Here is a 12,746-nt window from a genome sequence, read left to right on the forward strand (position 1 = left end):
TAACCAGTATTCTTTAACTAGCCTTAGCTTCACATGAAGAGCGTTAAACGGGCGTTTATCCAACGCGCGTTTTTAGTCAGTGCTCAAATGAATTACAGATTTTACGCGTTAAACGCACGTATAAACTATAGTAATAACTAGGCTTAGGGACTTCAAGCATTTGCATATTTATTTTAATTATTGTTAAATATAGCAGAGTGCGAAATAAATTCGTTTTTCTGTGCCATGATAACAGATCTCAGTTATTTGTTGAACATTGGCTTGTACGGTCATCTTACGTTTTTTCGTCGGCCTCTTATCGCAGTTTGTGTTTAATTACCAATTATCCCGTGTATATTTATTATACTTATCGACACAACACTCCCCGATCTCCCCGGCCCAGCCGGCGGTGGTTGATCATTTTTCACTATCTGCATTGGCACTAAGTCGAACTCGTTATCAAATGATCCCCAAATATGAGCCGTATACAGAGCGTGTCAAGTGATGCATTCGAAAACGACTCCATTATGGATTTAGAACAAAATGACGATTCCGAATTTCAATTTAAAACTTCTAAAAAAAAACGATGAATCATCCAATCTAAAGCGTGCGTTACTTCTTTCGTCAAGTTCCACCTCACCAAAAACGTCAAAAAAAAAAAACAACAGGTTCAGTTGGTTACTAAAAATAGGTTTGCTCCTATCTTACCTGCTACTACAGCTTCTGAACTCACTTCAAATTAATCAGCTTCAACTTAATCAACATCGTACAATACTGGAACTGATGAAGTCCAATCAATTCCAGCAACTCCACCTATTTTTGCCAGCAGTATTGACAACTTTATCAAGCTACGTACGAACCTTATTAATCTGATTGGAACTAAAAAATTTTCATTCAAATCAATTTCGAAAAATATGAAAATTGAAACTAACGATTCCGATGCATACCAAAAGATCATCAGACATCTCAAAGAAAAACAAATCGAACATCACACGTATCAGGCTCGTGAAGATAGAGCTTTCCGAATCGTAGTACGTAACCTCCACCCATTTACACCAACTTCTGAGATCGGAATAGCCATTAACGATATTGGCTATACAGTTCGCAACGTTAGTAATGTTTTACATAAGACTACTAGACAACCACTACCATTATTTTTCGTTGATCTCAAACCTGCGGAAATTAACAATGATATTTTTCACCTAAGACAACCTAAATCATACCAAAATAACAGTTGAAGAACCTCATAAAGGTCGTGAACTTATTCAATGTAAAAACTGCCAAGAATACAGCCATTCAAAAAGCTACTTGGTCCACCCACCTTGACGTGTTCATTGCGTAGGACATCACCTAACCTCAGATTGCACTCAACCCAAGGATCAGCCACCAACCTGCACCTTATGTGGAAGCAACTACACCTACACCGCCAGTTACCGTGGATGCACTACACACAAACATCTCCAACGTTTACACCGGAACTCAAGTTTGTTTTTTAAAAATTCTAAAACCAAATTAATCAATGTAATTAATTCTAATATTGTAAGCGTGAGTTCGGATCCCAGTGTGAATACCGTCCAGGTTACACCAATTACACAAGACTTAAATGCATTTCCTTCTCTCCCCACTAAACCCCTTTCCGAAACACATTAAAAAAAAAAAGTACACACACACAAGATAACAACATAGAAAAACTTATGTCATCATTTTTAATCGAAATGAAGTTACTAATTAACCCTTTAATCCAATTACTCACCACAGTAATCAATAAATTAATATCAAAAAAGAAGTTATAATCTTCGCAACACTAAGTCCCTAAAAATTATACTATGGAATGCAAACGCATTAAACGAACTAACCTGAATTACTGCACCTCAAAAACACACAACACTTCTAGTACTAATCATTTTTTCCCTGGGTTCCAAGTATACAGAGCAGACCACCCTGATGGAACCGCCCACGCGGGATCCGCCATTTTGATTTCAATCCAAATCCAACACTACCCACATCAAAGCATTCAACAGCCGTCAATACAAGCAACAAATATCCAATTCGTACTGAACCATATCCCAACCACACTATCCTCAGTTTACTGTTCTACTCTACTGGCAATTACCCCCCCCCCCCCAAATCGAAAACTTTTTAAAGTCACTTGGGCGTTCGTTTATCGCCGGTGGTGATTACAATGCAAAAAAACACACAATGGGGTAGTAGATTGACAATCTCTAGAGGGAGATTATTTCTTAACAATATTCAAAAAACTTGGCTGCTCTTTTATATCTCCAAACGGTCCAACCTATTGGCCTACTCGCTCAAATCGTCTGCTTGACATACTTGACTTCTTTCTCACCTCAATTCCAAAACATATAAGATATCAAATCCAAAATAGTAGTGAAATTTCATCAGACTATACTCCGATCATTCTTGAAATAAACGGCTTAATAACCTGCAAACCTCCTCGACCTTCCCTCACAAAGGGTCCTGTTAATTGAGAAAAATTCTCCACCATCTAAGAAAACAACACAAACTTAAAAATCTCCTTAAAAACACCAACGCAATTGAAACAGCGTCCCAAGACTTTATCAACTCAATAAAAGCAGCAATTTCTAATTCATCTTATACTCCTAATCCAAATAGACCACCAAATTCCAACTCATACGATTTACTTCTTAACATAAAAACCTTAATTATGGAAAAGCGTCGTGCACGCTCACGTTGGAAACACACCAGACTCCCATTCGACAAAAAAAGATACAATCACCTGTCCAACACCATAAAAACAAAAATTCGGATCTATAAATCTGAGTTATGATATTTAAAAACAAATACCACTTCTTATGTTCTAAAGATGGATCCTTATGGAAAACCACCAAAAATATTCTAGCAATAAAAGACCAACCTTTCCATTTAAAAAAAAGCAGCCTTTTCTGACGTTGATAAAGCCAACACTTTTGGGAAACACCTATCCGAAATATTTACTCCTCATCACGATATAATTCCTGAACCTTGTCACTTAAACCAAATTACAAACTTCCTAAGTAGCACACTACCAATGTCACTCCCTACCAAACATACATTTCCCAATGAAATAAAAAATTTAATACAAAAGTTAAAAATCAAAAAATCACCTGGACACGACCAAATAACAAACAAAATACTTCAACATCTTCCTAAAAAAAATCAATAATTCTTCTTACATAATAATACAATTCTATGTTCAGGTTGTCCTACTTCCCGTTAATTTGAAAACTATCTGTAATCATACTTATCCACAAATCCAACAAACCAAAATACGAACCCTTCTTATACAGACCAATTAGTCTCTTACCAGTTTTAGGGAAATTATTCGAAAAAGTAATGCTCAAACGAATTAGACCCGTTCTCAAGTCTCACAAAATTATACCTAACATCCAATTTGATTTCAGAAAAAACCACTCCACAACTCACCAGATCCATCGAATATTCGACAAAATAGCCTCGTCGTTTGAGATCAAAAACTTCTGTCTAGGAGTTTTCCTAGACGTGTCACAAGCGTTCGACCGTGTTTGGCACCCCGGACTACTCTTTAAGCTAAAAATGTTCCTCCCTACTCCAATCTATTTATTTTCTAAATCATATCTTCAAAACTGCTCATTTCTTGTCCGTCAAGGAGGCTCCCTCACATCACAATTTCGAATCGAAGCAGAAGTTCCTCAAGGAAGCGATTTGTCACCAGACCTCTACAACATTTACACAGCTGATATCCCCAACTCCGAAAATACACTAATAGCTACTTACGCCGATCCTTTCATCACATTCCGATTCCAAAACAGCATACCAAAACCTCCAAATTAATCTTGGCAAAATTTCAAAATGGTCCACCAAATGGAAAATAAAAATGAATACAGATAAATCCTTTCACATTCCCAAAATTGTATTTAATGGCATATGATTGGTTCACCTTGTGTGATTATTGGTTAACATACCGTACTTAACCAAACTTCTACAAAATATACTAAAAGTAGAAGCCGCGAAATGAATAATACATATATTTAACATTTGCTATCGATGCTAACTGTGAAACGTTCTAGAATCGACCATTGTTAGATGTGGTCATATAGGCAAGGTTGGCGCCAGCTATTGCAAAGCCCTGGGTGAAATATATTGTGAGGCCCTTATATAAAAGGGGCCACTAGGGTATTTCCCGAAAACATTGATCCCAGAATAATATGTCATTCGAGAAACGTACTTGATCTATTATAAATTCCTATTATATACATATCTTTATCATATCAACAATAAATGAAAAAAACCTATAATAATAATATCGTGATTTCTACGTTATCTTAGTTCGTTGTTTTAATCGACAGCCGTGACAGTTTCTTTGAATCAGTGACCGTAATCTTTAAAATCCCCGTAAAAATAATTACATAAATAATATGTACTCTCTACAATAATAATAAAGAATATGAATTTTTATTTTTCATACATCATTATTTAAAGTTTGTACCTATCATTATATTAAAAAAAAAAAAAAAGTTTCAAGCCACGAGGCCCTTACGTGAGACAAGGGCCCTGCTTGCCCCCCCCCTTGTACAAGCACTGCATATAGATAATATTATGAGTATATTGAAAATTATATATATTTAAATTATATATTATTTGTTTTTAGCAGTGTTCGATTTGGCAAAATTAAAGAAGGGGGACTCTGTTTACTTTTAAAAAAAATCATCCCCAAAACTTGTTAAGCGTTTTATTTATAATATAATAATAGTAAGGGGACGCTAAAATTTCTGAAAATTAGTTGGGGTATTCCGTCACCCTGCGTCCCTCCACAAATCGAGCAGTGGTTTTTAGTAACACATTATTTATAAAAAAAAAAAATAAAAATATTTTATAATCAACGAAATAAAAAGTCCCAGATTTACATTTATATACTGTACATTAATTTTACATTTATAAAAATAATTAATCTATAATTCACCTGTTCCTGTATCTCATCCAACTATTGTACATCAACTTTTTTCTCAAGTTTATTCTATATTTTCTAATACTTTAACATAATATAATTTTTCAATAAAAGTAACATATATGTATATTTTAATGATTATAAAATAATAACTTACTTGAAAATATTAATACAATAGTAATTATAGTTTCGGTAACATAAATATTTTATATAATTATAATTAACAACGGTTAACTATTACTATACATTTTGTACAGCCCTCTCATGTAATAAAACCTATTAAAAATAATTGTTGATTCTCTACCCTCTAAGAACTTCACTTTAAATAAATGCATTAATGCATTATATGTATTAAATATCAAATGCATAATACATTTCATTCTTCATTCAGCTTCAAAATATGAGGAATATGGGTTTCATAGTTCTAACGTAGAATACACATGAGGATTTTGTACTTAATAATAATTGTAGTAGATATAAGAAAAATTGTTAAAATATAATAATTTAATATAAAAATTTAAAAAAAACATTAATGATAATACAGTAAAATCTTCAAATAATGAACATTTACGGAATCATCAAAATTATCCACTATATGAAAAAGTTAATAAAAATAAAAATGTAATTATTATTGACTTTTTAAAAAATATTTAAGATGTTTTATTAAATATTATTATTGCATATTAGAACTATTAATTATCAAGGCGTGTATATAATACATATATGTATATTACAAAAATGTAAAAAAAAAATTGAAATTTTAGTTAGTGTTATTTTTTATATAACATTTTACTCAATATTAGACTGGAGTTGACTAGTCAATGACAGTGAAACTGCATCATCTATGTTGAGATAAAATGTCTTAAGTCAATTTGTTAACTGAAATGCTTCTTTGGGTGTTACATATTATATATATATATATATATATATATATATATATATATATATACGATTTTATCATAAATTTAAAAAATCATTACATATATGTATACAATACCAGTATGTTTTTGTTCCTCCGTATATTTGTCTGTTATTTAGAGGTGTTTAAACATATCTAACCATCTGAATCGATTCACGTCCATTATTAAGAGGTTTCCTCTTTTTAAAGTAGCGTTATCCAATAAATTCAGAGGGACTGTGTCGGGATTAGAGATATCCGTAAAAAGAGATTTCATTGTAATTATTCTTATATATAATATTAGAGATATCCGTAAAAAGAGATTTCATTGTAATTATTCTTAATAACTACGATAATTATTAGTTATATTAATTATATACTTTAGTTGTTTTTGCTATTTCATGTTATCAATTAACCTACCTTAGTCAGGGAAATCTTGACTTGAGGCTCATTATTTTTTTGGTCATTATTATGAAATGTTTGTAAACTTCGGGATTTTTTAAATTTAACTGGACATTTCTTAACTATACATATACTATACTATACTATACTATCAATTGATATGTATGTTACTATCTATCATTATAATATAAATGTAGTATAATTCAGTCATTAAGTCAAGTTTTATTTTAGTAAGTTTAAATTGATAAAATAATGAAAAACTCAAATACTTCAAAACTTTAATTTTTTTTATTAATACCAGAAAAATATTTTCGGACAACTGATGACATATATATATATATGTTTACAGTAGACTTTTATTTCGAATGTCTTACTACATCGGACGCTTTAATGATTGGTGAAATTATACCACTCACTTTTTCATCAATTATATTTAATGAGAATTTCGATTGGTTTTCGATCACGTACTTGATATTGACACTTAAATTTTATATCAGGAAAATATTGGTTGTAGTGACATACATGAATGGACATTGAAAACTACTTATTTTTACAGGGTGTAAATATATTATAATAGTAAAAAAATAATTCCGTTTTCTAATTTATAATATATAACTTGTTTAAAAATTTGAAAAAATTATTACAATGTATAAAATGTGTATGATGTGTTACAATAATTTTATCTATATATATCAGAAAATGACCGTTGCACTGTTCATGTTATTTACTTGAATGGAAATTTTTCTTTTTGCAAAAAAAACAGATAGGTATGATATTATTATTTCCAAGCCCCTTTCACGTTTTCAAAAAGTAAAGTAAACATTAAACAAATAACTACACATTTCAAAAATAAAATCTTTAACTTTGTAGTTTTATAGTTAAAAAATATTTTACATTTAGACAACATTTAACCAAAATCAAACAGTTTTTCTATTAATGAACCGCAAAACAATGTTTATAAAACAAGTATGTCATGTTTTTCAAAATGATTTATTTTTATTATTTTTTTTTTTCATTAAAAATGAAATAGATTTATATCTATTCACATCACATCTGTTTAGAACTCATTTTTTTTGTTGTGAAAGTTTTCATTCAAATCTAAATTTGAACGTTAAAATAATCGTTCTGCGAAATTCTGGTAGATTTAATTTAGTTCTTTAAACAGTAATATTAATATACTCACTTAAAATAAAAGTTAAATATCATTAAAAATGCGATACTCTAATACTAAACACTAATACTATTTTTTTCTTGAAGTTTGATAGTTGGTCTATTAATTTTAATACTAATTCTTATCACACAAAATTAATTCTACTGAACGTGGATTTGTTACATTGTACATTTGTAAGACAAACTATAAGGGTATGGCCAGTGCCGTCGTAATCTTTTGTGAGGCCCTAGGCAAAGTCCCTCCTTATTCTTAGATTTGTCTAATTTAACAATTTTTCCCGCAAATTTTTTTAATTTTCATAATCATAATAATTTTCTTAATTTTAAAAAAATCTTTTTAACTCTAAAAGTGGACTTACATAATAGTAAAACTTATATAAATATATCAAATAAGATAGTTTTTATAACAATATATATATATAAATATTTCATACATTAAATATTTAAATACAAAATAATAAGTATATTTCCTAATATATTAAATAATTTATTAATTACCAACAATATAATGTTTAACATACATTAATATAAATATTCTTAATTCTTATATTTTTATCAAATGTGTATTCATCTACCATGCATTCAATAACACTAGCATTTAATAATTTAAAATATAATATATAGAGATATAGAGTAGATAGGTACATAATAGATATTATACAATTTTAAATGATTGATAGAACATTATATTATAAAATTCACAATCAATTTACCCAAGGTATATTTAATATTCATTATGAAATTAAGTTATAGTTTAATGATGTTTACATTATTTTTAAAACGAAAAACAAAACATTTTTTAACTACAAAATAAATTTATAATCAATTTGTATTGGAATATTTTATTTAAGTGCTTTTTTCTATTCTTTTTGTTAGTAAATTCACCAATAAGTGAAATATAGTCTTCAATTGTAGCCAGCTTGATTTCTATTGAAATAATTGCAAGTAAAGTCAGTGTGTTTTGAGACATAGAACTTCTCAAATAAGTTTTTATTAGTTTAAGTTTCGAAAATGATCTTTCTACTTCTGCGGAAGTTACCGGAATAGTTAGAAGAATTAGTAAGGTAATAAAAATATTTTGAAAGCTACCGGAAATTTTATTAATTATGATAATGATTGAATAACTGATGTATTGTCATCAATAATAATAACATGAAATAATAGCATGAAATAAGAGGAACTCAGTTAAATGTTAACTGCATCAATATCCTTTGAACAACCATCGGTTAAGACAATTTGTAGGTCTTTACAATGTAACATTACAATACATTTGTATTGTAGTTTAACCACATTACTTTGATGGTTTATATGAAAATAAAACAAAATAAAAACACAGACTATTATATGTGCTAATAATTTATTAAACTATTTTTAGAAATAAAGTATCTTATTCATCTGTTGCTCAGAATCGTTATTCAAATCTAATAATCGATTTATTTAAAATTTGTAAGAAAAAATATATCAATATCACTGACCCATTCTTATATCTTACGCAATTCTTGTACCATACCTGATTCCTATATTTAAACTTTTTCTTGTGCTATGGTTCATAACAATTTTTAAAAACCGGATTTTAATAACTATTGCACATTAATATTTTATTATAGTTATTATAGTTTATTGGAAATAACAAATAATTTTTAATGCCAGTTAAAAAATATATAAATTTATTTTATAAAACATGATTTTTATCATATAATGAAGAATCTATAAATTATTTACAATATGTCAGTATGGTCGTTTATTTATAGGTAGTAACCGACTTTTAAAACATGTAATTTTTATAATACTTGTCCCATGACAACTGACATTATGAGACTTCAATTTCGTATATTTGACACATAACCCACTGGACGTTTGTACACCTTTTTTTTATTTACTCACATTTTTTCATTCAAAAATAAATACGATTATGTGAGAACATTATAATTCAAACTATTTATTTTTTCGATTTGCCTACGTTCGTTGAATTTAGTATATAAAATAATACTTAATTAATCAAACTTTGATAGTGTTCACATTTAATAGATGAATACTTTATAATTATTTTATTAGTTGTGTCCATCGTGTTATATTTTCAAACCACGGGTTATTATTAGAAATTGTTAGAGATTATGTTGAAAAAAAATGTGCTTTTTTGCTGGAGAACAAAATATAAAACTTAATACAAATAACTTAAAATTATTCGTACATAATATTTTAAGATTAACAGTTCTTCATATTTAAATCGTATTTTTTTTAATTTATGTAGTAACTTCAAATATTAGGTTATCTGCTACGTTCATTCTAAAGTAATCCAGTATAATATCAACTTGTTTTTATTTTAACTAAAAATAAATAACCGCATTCAAAAAACTATAAAATGTTCGTCTGAAATATAGTTTTTTAATTTTGAAATGATTCTTTTTGACAAATTCCTTAGAGAATAATGTATTTTAATAGAAAAATCAACATTTTTTATAATCTTTTTTTACACATAAAGTACTATACTATACTTTTAACTTATACTATTTACTATTTTTCAACATAATGATTCTTAAGCTTCTTTTTGTATTTTTTAAAATGGAAACATATAGTAATACATATTTACTTAGACATTTCTCAAAATAAAATTTAAATAAATAATTAATTATGAGTTTTTATGAATATTTAAAGTTTGTGTTATTAAAATGGAATGAATATGTATAAGAGTATTTATTAAATTATGTAAGTCTTAAATAATAATAAAAATAAAATAAATACATGAAGTTGTTATATTAATTTTTAAAGTCTTTGAAAAAAATTATACCAATTTATTTTTATTTTAGTATTTTAAATTATTATTATAATTGAAGACTATTATAGTCTTCAAAATGTATAATAATTTAAAATTAAAATAATTCCTATCTAAATTTTCAAAGTGTAATTCGTTATTTATTTAAAAAATAACACCTAAAATCTATTTATTTAAATTTATTTATATGTTAAAATCCATACTAATTTTTAATATTTCAAGCTAATAAAAAGCAATCGAGTAGGTATATTGGTTTTTGAATTTTGTTTTTTGTTATTTATACATTTTTTAGTGATAAGACTAGTTGGAATAATAAAAGTCTATTCTTATCGATCTATTAATTGATTGGCAAATTAAGTTATCATTTAAAAAAAGTATTTTTTGGAATTTTTAAGTAGCTATCACTATACCCACTATCAAAATACTCCCAAAAAAAAAAAAAAAAAAATGAAAATAAAGGCAGCACTTAAGCATTTGAACAGTGCTTCTTAAATATCAAATGACAACATATTAAAATTAATTATGTATAAATAAATCGTATTGTATGATATTCTAAATGATATGAAATTGCGTTTTTTTTTTAGAAATTATTTAATCAAATGATTTATCGGTTTTATATAAGACTATAAATTATAATCTGTATATATAAAATGACTAGTCCTGAGTGTTTCATCATCGCCTAGCCGGAACCGCTGAATGTATGAGTATAAAATTTGAGCAGTAATTTTGTTTTCTGATGTAGACACTCCTTAAGAAAGAATATTTCAAAATTCAACTCCTAAAGAGATTGAAAGAGATAAAAATGGAAAAAATTTATAGAAAATTATATTTTTATATGCACCTTGTCAATGCATTTGCTATAAATATTTTGGTGTATACTAGTTGCGGTCAAAATCAAAAATTACGTATTAGTTGCGGTCACCCAACAAAAAGGTTACATACTAGTTGCGGTCACTCAAAATATACATCTAGTATATATGGTATATACCATGCTATTTTATTCACAAAAAAGTTTCAACATTTTCCTTTCCATTTTATAAACTGACTTAGGACTGTCTACACTATTTTTTATTGTGTAGGTTTGAAATCACAGTAGTAATTGTGAAAAGTCACACGGCAACTTTGGGTGAACATTTATTCTTGCAGTGTGTATATTTTTTCTAATCAATGTAACACCATTTAACTCCAGTACACTGAGTACTGTACTTGAAATTTCAGAATAAAAAATTTTGGAGGGACGCTCGTTTAACTGCTCCACTGCTTTACGTTTAACACTGTAACTAACCTTTTGTCGTACCATTGATTGGTGATCATCTAGTTCGTGATTATACTACTTTTGCTGGGGCGTATACAAGAGGCGATGTAGGGGTTAGATCCCCCCATAGGTCTTTTAAAAATTGTATAAAATAGTATTCTTAATGTAAGGAAATTATAAGGAAACAAAAAAAATATTTCAAGAATTTATTATAAATTATTATTTTGACACATTCAATATATGTTGTAATCTTACATTCGTTCGAACTGGTCGTTTACAGTTTTACTTTCCGCTCCGTTATCTTATAATTTATTATATGAATTGTTCAAAGTGTAACTCTGTGTTGAGTGATACCGACTGTGTTAAATGTTCAATTTGCTCTAAACCTTTCCATATCGCTTGCTCGTCTATCTCTAGTTTAACCGGCAATAATCTTAAAACTCGTTGTGCTTCATGGCTGTACACTATTTGTGAGTGTGCAAGATTTGGAGCCAGAAAATCTCCGACTACTCAACCAGTTTTAGACACTGATTATATATCTAAATTAATGACATACTTTTGGCAGTAAAAGATATTAAAAAATCAGTTTCTAAACATGAATCCTCGTTTTCATCACTGAATAAGAAGCTAGACGATGTTTCTGGTCAACGCGGGACTTAGGTGCTCGTACTTCAGTGCTCGCAAATAGAGTCACCCTACTAGAAAATCAATTATCTAGTACTAACGCTTCTAACTTTCCCGCAGACGAAACTGTAATATCTGGAGTTATAGATCGACAGGCAAGATCACGTAATTTAATTATTTTAATGCTGTTGAGACTGACGGAAATAATGAAGATGACTTATCGCTAATTAAATTTGTCTTACATTCTATTACTCCAAATATTGCTCCAGCATTAGTCTCTAGACTAGGCCAAAAATCAAATAAACCTCGGCCACTTAAAGTTACTTTACATGAGCCATCCGATGTCTTTATCGTTCTAAAAAATAAACACAAACTACGCACGTCTACTATCTATAGTTCCATCCGTATATCTCCAGATCGTACTATTATGCAACGTAATCAACTTCGTAATATCTTAGTGAAGCTTGAGGAACGCAAAGCAGCCGGGGAATCCAACTTAGTGATGAAATTTGTCAAAGGTGTTCCAACCATTTCAAAAAACTAACAAACGGGCCAATTCACAATAACTTATTTCTCTACTATCAAAATGTTCGTGGACTCAATACCAAATTAAACGTTTTAATGCGTAATGTATATTTATCTGACTATGATTTTATCGGCTTATCTGAAACTTGGTTATCTCCAAATATCAATACGTCTG

General features: G+C 28.7%; 1 pseudogene; it reads left to right on the forward strand.

Annotated features, from left to right (window-relative positions):
* Nucleotides 1-11,738: 11,738 nt before the first annotated feature.
* LOC112690948 lies at nucleotides 11,739-12,590 on the forward strand (annotated as a pseudogene).
* The last annotated feature ends 156 nt before the right edge of the window (nucleotides 12,591-12,746 follow it).

This window comes from Sipha flava, unplaced genomic scaffold, assembly GCF_003268045.1.
Source record: "Sipha flava isolate LNK unplaced genomic scaffold, YSA_version1 530_pilon_pilon, whole genome shotgun sequence".
NCBI lineage: Eukaryota > Metazoa > Arthropoda > Insecta > Hemiptera > Aphididae > Sipha > Sipha flava.